Source organism: Athene cunicularia, assembly GCF_003259725.1.
Source record: "Athene cunicularia isolate RWA chromosome 1 unlocalized genomic scaffold, athCun1 chr1_part2, whole genome shotgun sequence".
In the NCBI taxonomy this organism is placed as follows: Eukaryota; Metazoa; Chordata; class Aves; order Strigiformes; family Strigidae; genus Athene; species Athene cunicularia.
The window spans coordinates 79677440-79689291 of NW_020799092.1; the positions used below are offsets into that span (position 1 = coordinate 79677440).

The 11852-nt window shown below is 52.3% G+C and overlaps 1 protein-coding gene across 1 annotated transcript in view; it reads right to left on the minus strand.

The window, feature by feature from the left end:
• Nucleotides 1-11845, minus strand: part of PLXNA4 (plexin A4) — a 454909-nt gene extending 443064 nt beyond the window's left edge. Inside the window, exon 1 of the mRNA XM_026862957.1 lies at nucleotides 11710-11845. The gene's annotated coding sequence lies outside the window, so the exon portion shown is untranslated. The remainder of the gene's footprint in view (nucleotides 1-11709) is intronic.
• Nucleotides 11846-11852: the final 7 nt, after the last annotated feature.

Sequence of the window (11852 nt, forward strand, 5' to 3'; positions counted from 1 at the left end):
TATTTTTATGTATATTTATAAAACATACACACACACACACACACACACACACACATATATATATATATATATATATATATATATAATGTGGCTGCATGCATGTAGTTGTGTTTAAGGAAAAAAGGACCACAACTTCAAGTATAAAATAATGACAGAGACAGGCATGTGCTGGTAGTACAGTGCAAGTTAAAACTCTTTCTTACACTCTAGGACAATCAAGACTTCTCTGAAATGAATGCTAAAAAGGGCCCAAACAGCTGGAAAAAGGGTGATGCATGTGAGAAACTGCATTTTCTCTGGCTCATACATAACAGAGTGTGTGTGTGTGTGTGTGTGTGTGTGTGAGCTGCAGATGAGTCAAAGTCTGAGGGCTGCCTTGTGTCAGCCATTGACTGTGCCAATGACAGCAGTTCCTGACAGCCTTTAATAACACCACTTACAGACTCCGGAGCAGGGGGGGCAGAGGGGGGGGAAGGCAAGCCCTTCTGCAGGCTGGTGCACAAGCCATCCCGCATCTTTGCCAAAATGTGTTCTAGGCACCCGCTGATAGCTCTGTAATTGCAGCCCACGCTCCAACATGTTATCCTAAGAGGTAACAAAAGAGTGAAGCCACGAGAACAACCTTGGGAACAACACAGTGGGTCCTGCAGCTGGGAGGGCACAGGGACACACTGGGGTCGGGCAGCGGTGGACAAGGTGGTGGCTTGGGGGGACTCAGCCCTACTGCACTTCCCAGTACAGTATAAGGTACATCCATGGGTTGACACTGCAGACACCCAGAGTGACACTAGGAAACAACCGAGAGACAAGAAGTTATCTCTACCTCCACACAGAGTAGGTAAAACAGACAGAAATATCTACAGACAAGCAGGTCACACCAAGAATACGCAAGCCCTGCTGCCTGCCTGTGCCTTGGTTCCCCAGTGTGAAGGTGGGAAATGTCCTCACCAAGTCTCACGGATGCTGGAAAACTCAAACTTGTGAAGATGCTAAAAATCCTCAGCTTAGTCTAGATTTGGAAAGCTTTGGGAAGAGCTTCAGAGCGCATCATGTTCTGATTATTTACTTCTCCAAGCTAAGGAGAGACCTACTTCACACACCGCCTCCTGGAGAGGCGGAAAAATCAGGCATGTAAAATAAGAAGGAAATGGAAATCGACTTGATAGCTCCTTCCCCTTCCTAATGGGTAATACTTACCTAATTATGCCCGCTTGCCATTTCCTCTCCCTGCTTTCTTTGAGATATTATGCAGAGAGAAATTTGTCTTAAAAGTTGTTACTTTCATTCAGAGCATCCCTTTGAGCTGTTTGCCTTGCTGAGGCAGGCAAGGGCAGCAACTCCATTATAAGGAAGAAAAAAAAAACCAAAACCAAACCTTCTGAATAGCTCTGACAGGCGCTAGTTTTAGCATCCAGCTCCTCCTGCACATGGCTTACCTCTCTCACCTCCCTTCTCCATTCCTCACCCAGGCAGTGGGGAGCAGCTCCAAGGGTGTCTCTTGCCTTCCTGCCCTTGCTTGGCCAAGGTGGTCTAGGTTGCTCAGGCCAGCTCCTGGTCTCTTGGAGCTACCACAGAGTCCAGGCAAGGAAAGCCAGAGGCTGCAAAGATGCTCTGAGTCCAGCAGCCAGAATGACTCTGCCCTCAGCAGGCGTTTGGAGAGAAACCTAAGACTTGATAGTCTGAGGGCTGGTGGGATCCAAGGGGTCACACCACACCAGTCCCAACTTCATGCGACCACTTGTATGGCCTCTCTCCAAATGCACCAGCATCTCAGCCCCGCATCCAAGCTGCTCCTGCAGCTCAGGGTGGAGAAAAAGGGGTGGTAGAATCAAATCTCGACCCCTCCAGGCCCACATCACCACGGGTGACTCGACCAAAACACAGCAAGCTTTCTTTTGCCGCGGCCAGCTTCCCTCTCTTAGAGGAGGTCACATTTAGCACTGTGCATCATTGCACCAGGAGTAGGGGAGGGGATGGCACATGCGGGACATGCAGGAGCATCTCCCACCCCGGCACGCTGCTCCCAACCATCAGTACCACAGGGACAGGCTGGATGCCACCCTACACTAACAACTAACCCCTGCACTTGTGGGATGGGTTGCAGCGGTTTCTGGCAGAGTGAGGGGTGAGCATTCAGACCTCTAGACCCCCCCAGTGGACCCCCCCATCCTCCCCTCCACCTCCAACCTGCACTTCCTAGGAAAGCCCTCTCCCCCCCCAAGCCACCTCCCCCCAAGCCCTGCTCTTGCACCCCAGGTGTTTTTTTCTCTTCTCTGCAGGGAGCAGAGCTTCCAAGAAGAAAAATACAAAGCCCAAAGGGATTGACTTCAAGCAATGAAACAGGCTCCGCAAAGGAAGGTGTTTTATTCCTGCTCGAGGGGCTGCTTTAAAGAGCCTCCTTTTGTTTCCTCAAAGTCTGGGAAGGATGTTTCCCAGTCCCAGCCTGGCAGGCTGCCGAAGGTGGAGACCAGGAGGAATTCAGAGAACTTCAACAGCCGCACTCTGCAAGCAACAGCAGAGATTTCCCCACGCCCAAGTCCCTCCACATCCAGCATCCTGCACTGGTCCAGCCGTTCCTGCATCCCTCCACACCCTGCAGGGGCTCATCCCCCCGGGGAGCATCTGCAGTGGCTGCACCAAGAGCCCAGCCCTGCACCTGCTGCAACTGTGCGAGGAGGAGCTGAGCCACCCCCTTCCACCCCAGCTACACCAACCAGCCCTGAAACTTCACCTCTGAGCTGTTAATTCTGCATGAAGAAAAGCTGGTTTTATTTCTTTTTTTTTTCTTTCTTTCTTCTTTTTATTTTTTTTTCCCACCAGGCATTTTCCAGGAGTCCTTTAGATCTTGGATGGGAAGAAGGAAGAACTGCACAGCTAATCCCTGCTGCAAGCAAAGCCAAGCCCTCCACCTCCTGGGCATCTGCCCCAGCCAGAGACAGAAAGCAGCCCTGTTCCTCCCTCCATCCTCCCACCTCCTGGCCCCATGAGCCACCCCTCTGCAGCCACTGCAGCATCCTCAGGGCTGCAGGGGTGTGAAGGACAGCAGGGTGCAGGGAGGTTTCCTTGCAGAGCCACCTCTGCAGTGCTGCCAGCTTCAAGGGGAAGCCGTGAACTCGGTGAGTCCAGGCAGGGGACCCAGGCTTCTGGCTCTGCATCCCTGCTGCACTGCACTGCCCAGCTGTGCATTCCCAGACCCGAGGGATGTGTCCACGGAGCTCTGTAAGTGGGCTCCTTGCAGGACCCCCTGGCTGTAACTTTCACCCAGAGCACTGCTTAGCACCCAGCCTACAGAAGATCAGCTCCTACCACCCACACTCATTTCTGGGGAGTAAGACACCCCCCCCCCAAAGCAGGCTTTGTCCCGCGCACAGCAGCTAGAAAGCGATAGTTACGACAGGCAGAGCGATACCCTCAGCACCAATTGTTCTGCTTGACATCTTGCAGGCTGCAGCCAGCCCTGGAGGGGCCTGTCCTGCACAGCCTGGCCGGGTCCCCAGCTCCAGGGGGGCTCAGGCAGAGCAGGAGCCCGGGACAGGAGCATCAGAGGAGCTTCCCTGCCTCCCAGCGCGGAGGGATGGGTTTGCAGAGAGGGGAGGACTTCAGCAAACAACAAGGAGCAGCGCATGCAAGGAGATAAGAGAAGGTATTTACCAGGCAATCACTACAAGGTCCTGTGAATATAGTATTTGTGATGGATGAATAGACATATTATTACAGAACTTAATGCAAACCCTTTGCACCAAATGGTGACATGCGATTACTAGTTTGGAAATAACTAAGCTCATTATAATGAAACGCTTCACTCAAATCCCCCTCCAAAGGATGGATCTGACGAAGGAAGAAACCTGTGACAGGAACATACTGGGGGGATTTGTTTAACCAGATCAGCCCACTGGGCCAGCACAGCACGGTTGCCTGCCTCCAGCGTGGCTAAAGCCTGGATTGCCGGGAAGTGTAACCCCCCAACCTGTGTGGACAGGGTGGGCAGTATCCCACACCCAGCATCGGGCTGTTCTTGGCACTTCCCTGCGTTTAAGAGATGAAAAGAAACACCTTTCAATAATAAATAATAATGCTAACTATGTGTTTCTATAGCAACTCATCACCATAGCAGCTAAGCGCAGGAGGAAAACTCAGAGCTCATCCTGCCGTCTTCAGGGTGAGGAGGCAATTGCCCTCCTGGAGGTGGCTTCGGTGGTGGCAGAGCTGGGACTTAAACCAACAAATCACCCTCCAGATCGCCCCTGAGCACTGCTCTCCCCAAGGTAGCCGTCCGGGAGGGAGCTGGATGCTCTGGAGAGATGGAGCTTGGGGTCCGAGGGGTGATGGGGGTACGTAGCTTCAAAAGCACCAGACGCCAAGGTCATTGCAACCCTCCAAATGAGTCCAGGGTGGCTGGAAAGAAAGGGGACTGTGGCAGGGGGTAACCCCTCCACCCAGCTAGGAAGACACCACAAAGGGAAGAGTACAAAGGGTGTGACACAACCAAAAAGAGGAAATGCCCAAAATTAGCTGTGTGAATGAATACCTGCCCTCCCCAAACACATAAACATCTCAGGGTAACAGCTTACAAAACTCCACAGGTTGCCCTGCTCTTAACAAGAGCCTGAAATTTGCACCAAAACCCTGACAGATAAAAGGGGTTTCTCAAAACAGCCCAGAACCTCACTTTTTTTAAGCTAGCACATCAAGCAGACATGTCCATCCTAATATGGGTGTGGGGCTTGGGTTTGTTGTTTTTTTTTTTCCCCCTAAATTGCCAATTAAAGAAAAATCCAAGCAAAAACCTTTGATTAGCTCCACAACTGGTGGGGTCGTAATCCCAGCTCATGTCCTCTCCCTGGCAGGGCCATGGTGACAGAGCCTTTTCCTCTGATGTAGAACAGCCTCCTGCCCCTCACCACCTCTGAAAGCCTCTTCCCACCCAGCAGAAGGTGACACTGCCCGGGGATGGGACAGTGGCCATTAGTGACTATCAGCCATGTGCATGATGCTACTCCTCAGGCAGGTGAGCAGGTTTCCAACCAGAACCTCCCTGGTTTTATCATCTCATTTATGAAAAGTGAGTCATTTGTAAAGGTCATTAGAGTAAAACAACTATTAGATGGTGGCTAAAGGGACAGTCACTTCTGCAAGACCACCCCCATTTGATAGATGGGGAAGCAAGGAGCTAAGGGACTTGCTCAGGGCCATGGGGCAGCTGTCCAGCAAATCAAAGTCTCCCTTTGGCAGCCCAAAATAAGTTTCCCTAAAGTAAAATAAAGCTGTGTTACACACCAAGCACTTGCTATTCCATCAATAGGCAATTGTAACAGGATACACCTCCTTAGTCTCTAAATGAGTTTTCTTTCCAGCACTACATTATAGACAAATCCCCTGTCACAAAAAACAAATAAATCCCTTTTCACAATCAAATATGCTCTAACCAAGTCAAACAGGGCCACACGCACGTGCGGCGAATCTGCAAACCTTTTCCCAACTTCACAGCATGACCCGTCTTCCCTTTGGGTGGAGAAAGGCAAAAAGGACAGAAAAGAAAGAGCATTTAATAGAAGAAATGAAGTGGCAATTTCCCAGTTCAGCTGGGGATCAATATGTGGGCTCCTCATGGTTTCTGTTTCAAAGGGGCTGAGCTCTCGCCGCCAGAGCCCAGACTGACACAACGCCAGTGCTTGACTTATGAGTACTTCATCTCGGCAAGATATTTTTAATTTAAATCTTGCCGCAGTTGAGTATGAAGCCATCCGGGCTTTGATTTACTGCTAATTCATCGCTCCGATTCCTATAACTCTAAACTCAAGTCACCAAACAGTTTAACGTCAAGATATTCACCAGCGAGGCTCTTCATGAATGAGTATCGGGGGGCTGCTGGTGGCAAGTGCACGCTCCTCACTTCAGAAGAAACAACAAGTATATAAATATTAACCACCCACACGTAGTCCCTGAGTCCAGTATCACTTCACTGTTTCAAAGGAAAACAATACTGGGATCAAAAAAAAAAAAAACCTCCACCACCCTCACCTTTCCTGCGCCCTGTAGCGTTTTATGCTCAAGGAGAAATAACAAGCAGGTCAGGGTGGCTCATTTTGCAAACATTTACATGCATTTGGTGCAGCGTTGGCTGTGAGGGATCACCAAGCATCAAGATTTATTCCTCTGGCCCTTGCATGAGCTCAGAGGAGGGGGAAATGTGTGAGTATATATCATGCAAATGCCTGTAATGGAAACCTATCCCATATTATCTGCATTAGATCCACACATTCGTCCTGTCAGAAGGACAAGGCAAATTCAAGTGCCAGTCAGCTCCTGTAAATTTATTGCCAATGGCTTGGTGGGAAAGCCCTGACAGACCACTCATGTAGGGATAATATAGCTGGAAGGAAACTCAGAGATCAGGCGTGAAAGCCAAGAGAGATGGTACACAAGGGCTCCCTTCTGGGTCAACATCATTGGTCATCCAGCCATGCTCAGCAGCCTGGTTTTGTTTATTCCTATGCAAAAGAAGCCTGTGAATCTCAGCCCCTTGACTTTTGGGTCTATATTTCTGTTTGGGGGCATGCAGTATTTAAAAAAAAACAAAACAAAACAAAACAAAAAAAAAAAAAAAAAAAAAAAAAAAGCCTTTCTGGACAGCAAAGCATGGCATAAAAGCAAGTCACAGGGTCTGCAAATGACCTCTCTTTTTCTAGTGAAATCCCTCCCCCCCCAGGTAAAGTCAAAGCCACCTGCTGATAGGCAACATGGTGGGATGGAGGCTGCAATCCCAACACTGCTCCCTCACTCAGGTCTTCAGGCTCTCCTCCAGCCCTGAGAACTTGGTGTCTTCTACAAATATTAGTATTTGAGGTAGAAACAGCTGGGAACATTATACTTCAGCAAAGAGTTGGCTTCCTCCATGGCTCCAGGAATCATCTTTGAAGAACACGCCTCCCCAGCGAGGTTCACTGAGCTGCAGGGACTAGAGGCATCTCAAATGAAAAGACCAGAGGGTTTCCAAACCAAAGGGTGCCCGTTCAAAGCCTTCAGAGTATCTCTAAGGCCTCAAAGAGGGTTGTTTGGGATTTTTCCAAAGGAAAGGGTTGCAGGACAAATGTCACATTACACCGGGTCCCGTTACGGGGGATGCAGGGCTGAGACTTGGCACCTCTTACCTGGGTGGCTGCTCAGCACCTTACGAGATACAACCAAGCAAGGACAAGGCCAACTTAGCAGAGCACAGGCACCAATGACAAACAAAGAAAACCAGACAGTTCCAGTGGGGTGAGTCAAAAAAAATCCCCCAAAAAAACCCCAACAACAAAGAGGAATGTCAGTTCCAGAAAATCACCACACAGACTGTCGGTATGACAACACATCTCATTTTTGCAAAGATGTCTCCATTCCCAAAGGCGATTAAAAGCATTTTGTACCCAATTTCAAAGATGCGGGAACCAACCTTCACGAGAGTGCAGCTGCCCCTGGCCAGCGCGCTAACCCAAGGGGCTATTTTCTCATTTTAAAGCGCCCATCTGTTATTTTAGCTGGGAAAAATTTGATCTTGAAAGCATCCTGTTCTGACCAACTTGGCTGTTGAAGCACAGGCTCCAGGGCAGGGGACTGCTCACTGCCCTCATCTCCAACTACCACCTGGCCTTCAGTTTGTGTCTCATGGTGGTGAGTGAGGATTCCCATCAACAAATGTGGACTAAGCCTTTTGCTTCTCCACGCCTCAGTTTCCCAATCTGCACCAGAGGAATACCTTCTCACTCTTTTAAAAAACTTCAGAATGTGAGTGAAAAACATCCGGGGAGCCCTATGTATTTATTTCTGTATTTTTCGTCGCAGTCACCTTGAGAGCTCAACCCTAAGCAATACAAAGTGCTTCTCACCCGAAGACAGTCATGCAAGGAAGCTCGCTCATCGCTGATACCCTGCAGTAAGGCAGTGGGTTGCCCGCACTCTCTGCACAGACGGGAAATCTCATTGCCTTGGGCGCCTGGAGCGGTTGGTGTCCATTAACTCAGTCTTGCAAGCAAGGAGGGGGTAAGAAAGAACCCCCTGAAGCCTTTTGTCACACTAGTGAGGACCAGAAAGGGCTTTTTATTTTGAGCATCAAGCGGTTTGAGGGCTTTGCTATGGAAAACGGTCATAATCCAAACTGCATCCCTAACTGGGGAGGGAGATTCATGGGCAGGACATGAGACTTTTTGAGTCCCAGCACTGAGGGGGAAGGGGTGACGTTGGCTCTCAGTCTCAGCTATGTGGGACCTCCGTTTAAGGGGATATTGTGACTAATAAATCAAGACGAGCCAAGTCTCTCCCAGGACACCATGCCATTTTGCTCAGAAAACACCTGTAGGCAATGCCAAGCTGCAAACTTTGGCACCGCTAACTCCAAAACTCAAAAGCCCTACCTCTAACACCCTCCCCACGTAGGATCCCAACACCGAGCCTACCGTGCCAGCATCATTCTCAGCTTTTTAGGAAGCTTTTCAGAGCTCCCTTCCAAAACAAGAAATTAATTCCTACACAGCGTTAACCCTCAGCATACCCGAGTATCGTAAGACCTTGCAAGGCTTTTCATCCTGGGGCGTGTGAGCGCGCAAATCAAACCCCGGCTCTCCGGGAAGGAGGTAGGTCTTACTGCAACGTGAAGGAAATTGGGAGACAGAGACAAAGCAATTCAGTAAAAGGAAAAAGATGCGACACAAAAGGGTCTCCATCATCCCTCTTCCCCGCCTCACCCTGCAAAAACACAAGAGTCAACACAAAACCGGCTCCGGCAACCCGCTGCCCCCCGGGATCTGGCTGCCAAAGACGGTTTCTGCCTCCCCAGCGGCAGATCTGAGCCTGTGCTGAGCCCTTTGCTTTGCCACATCTACAGGCTGTCTAGCGCCAGGCTCGCTGCGGGTGCGGAGAGGGATGCTGGCAGGTGAACGCGTGAGGAAAGGCTCCAACATTTCCTCTCCCCACGGGAGAAGTTCAGCACCTCTCCCAGGGTCTGCAGTAGCACTCATCCCTGCGCTAGCCAGTGCCGGATGGATCGCTGAACACATCTACCACCAGTCCTCAGCGCCCACAAGGCAGTTACGATCATCGAGCAAAAGCTTTCCCAACAGCACCGTGATTGATCATCAGCCGTATTTTCAACCCCCCCCTCTTGGACATAAACAACACTTAGATCATGCGGCTGTCATTTATTTTGCATCTGATTGATATCGCCGAGCACCGCGCATTTAGGATGGGACAGAAAGGAAAAGCCTTGGACTGGTCCTTTCGGAAAGGAGACACCCCCATGGAGGATGGGTCTGGGCAGAGGAGGGAAGAAAATCCCAGGCTTTCGTGACAGGGCTGGGGTTGCATGTTTAAACCTGGCTGCGCAGGGAAAGCAGACACACATCTGTTGCACCGCTCGAAGCCCGGCTCTAGTGAAGGGTCCCGCACACAAACACACACACTTCCCAAGGCAATTAAACCACAAATAAAACGGCCGCTCCTCGCATCCCTGAGACCTTAACAGTGGTTTAGCCAGGGGAAGGAAGCACCTAATCTCACACTGGGAGGCACACGCTGTAATTAAAATCACAGAGACGGCGAAAGCAAAGCAACCCCATGCTCCGCTAGTCCTACCCGCTCACAGATTTAACCGGCTTCTCTAAACAAGACCCGGGTGAAACGGAGGACGAATAAAGAAAATAAGTTAGCACGCTTTATGCCTTCAAAAATATTTGTGCAGGGCTGGTTGTACGCTCGTGGTAAGTCCCTAGAAAGCTGAGAGTGCTTGCATCGGCTGTAAAAATCCCCGGACACTGTCATTGTTCCCTCGGAATAAGAGCATCCTCCAGCAGTCCCAGGGGTCCCAGCCCAAACCTCCCCTCTCCGCACCACTCACCCCCACCACCTGGAAAGCCTCAAGCCCCCTTCGCTTTCCCCAAACCCTCCCATCCCAGGCATCGCATCCCGGTGATGGAGGGAAGCCATAAAAAAAAAATAATTAAAAAAAATCAGGTGAGTTCCTAGCCAGCTCTTTGCTGCCCGGCAGCGGGGCTGGGAAGCGAAGCGGAGGGAGACGCAGGGTGGAAGTTTTTACGGGAGAGGAGAGCGGCCACACGCTTTCCACCTGGTCCCTTCCGCCAAGGCGAGTCCTGCAGGTTCTCCACCCCGATCTGACACTGCAAAGGCTGCGTCCCTGCCCAGAACGGGGAGCAGATGGGGCCCCAGGAGGAGGGTTTCCTCTGGGCTGGGGATGTAGCAGCCACATGCAGCCACTACAAACCCAAACAGCACTTAGCCCTGCTGGGGCTGAGCAAGTGGGTTTGTTTATCTGGGAGGAACTCATCTGCTGCCGGAGTATTATATTTCCACCAAAACCATGTGCGGCTTGGTGTTTAGATCACTTCTCCCTGTCTACATAATTTAAGGGCATATGTCTGATCGACGAAGAGCATCAATACGCAGGTTTCGGTTGCAGCACACACATGCACGGAGGGAGGTTTATCAGCGCTGACTCCGCAGCCGGGATTTGGGCAGTCAAACTCTCCAGCACCTTGCGGGAAGGGAAAGAACAGGGGGACACCCCACCCCCCCCCAATTCCCTCCTAGGTGTTCCCCGCCGGGGGTGGCTCCTGTCCCCATCCACCGGTCACTCGGGAGGGGTTGATCCTCCCCGGGAAAAGGGTTCTGCCTCCAGCCCCGTCCAGAACCTCGTCGGGAGCAGGAAAAGTTTGCAAAATGCCTCCAGCCCCTCGCCCGGGGAAGGCTCTGGGGCACCGAGGGAAGGAAAATACCCCCCAAGGGAAGGAAAATCCGCAGCCGGGGATGGCCGGGGGTGATTAGGGACAGGCTGCGACACCGGAGCCGCTACCTCCGGGGAGAAAAGTTAAGCTTTGTGCATGGGGAAAAAAACATCGGGGACCCGGGGACACACACACACACACACCGAGCACCGCGTCCCCTCCGCGCTGGGGATGTGGAGGAGGAGGGGGATGCCGGGGGTCCCCACTGCAACCACCCCCCCCCAATTCCCTCCTAGGTGTTCCCCGCCGGGGGTGGCTCCTGTCCCCATCCACCGGTCACTCGGGAGGGGTTGATCCTCCCCGGGAAAAGGGTTCTGCCTCCAGCCCCGTCCAGAACCTCGTCGGGAGCAGGAAAAGTTTGCAAAATGCCTCCAGCCCCTCGCCCGGGGAAGGCTCTGGGGCACCGAGGGAAGGAAAATACCCCCCAAGGGAAGGAAAATCCGCAGCCGGGGATGGCCGGGGGTGATTAGGGACAGGCTGCGACACCGGAGCCGCTACCTCCGGGGAGAAAAGTTAAGCTTTGTGCATGGGGAAAAAAACATCGGGGACCCGGGGACACACACACACACACACCGAGCACCGCGTCCCCTCCGCGCTGGGGATGTGGAGGAGGAGGGGGATGCCGGGGGTCCCCACTGCAACCACCCCCCCACACCCCCCAGCATCCTCCCGAGCCGTTCCGGGAGGGGCGGAGGGGCCGTGCCCGGCCACCCCCGGCTCAGCCCGGGGTCCCTGCTCGCCAGCCCCGACCCCCGCCCCACGACAGTGAGAAGCGGCGGGGGGGCACCTCCCAAAGCCCCCCCCCCATCTCACACTCCCCTTACTCCTGCCAGGTGTGGAGGGCAGGTACCGCTGCAGCCCCGCCGGCCCTCCCGGGGCATCCTCCGGGGCATCCTCCCGCCAGCCCGGGCGGGGCAGGGGGGGGGCTCCTTACCTGGGAAGGCTCCTCGCTTGCTTTGGGTGGGTTTTGGTATTATGGATTTTTTTTTTTTTTCCTCCTCTCCTTTCCCCCCCACTTCAGTCTTCAGAGCAGGCGCCGCATTGACACTGCAGATGGTCTCTGTGTGTGTGTGTGTC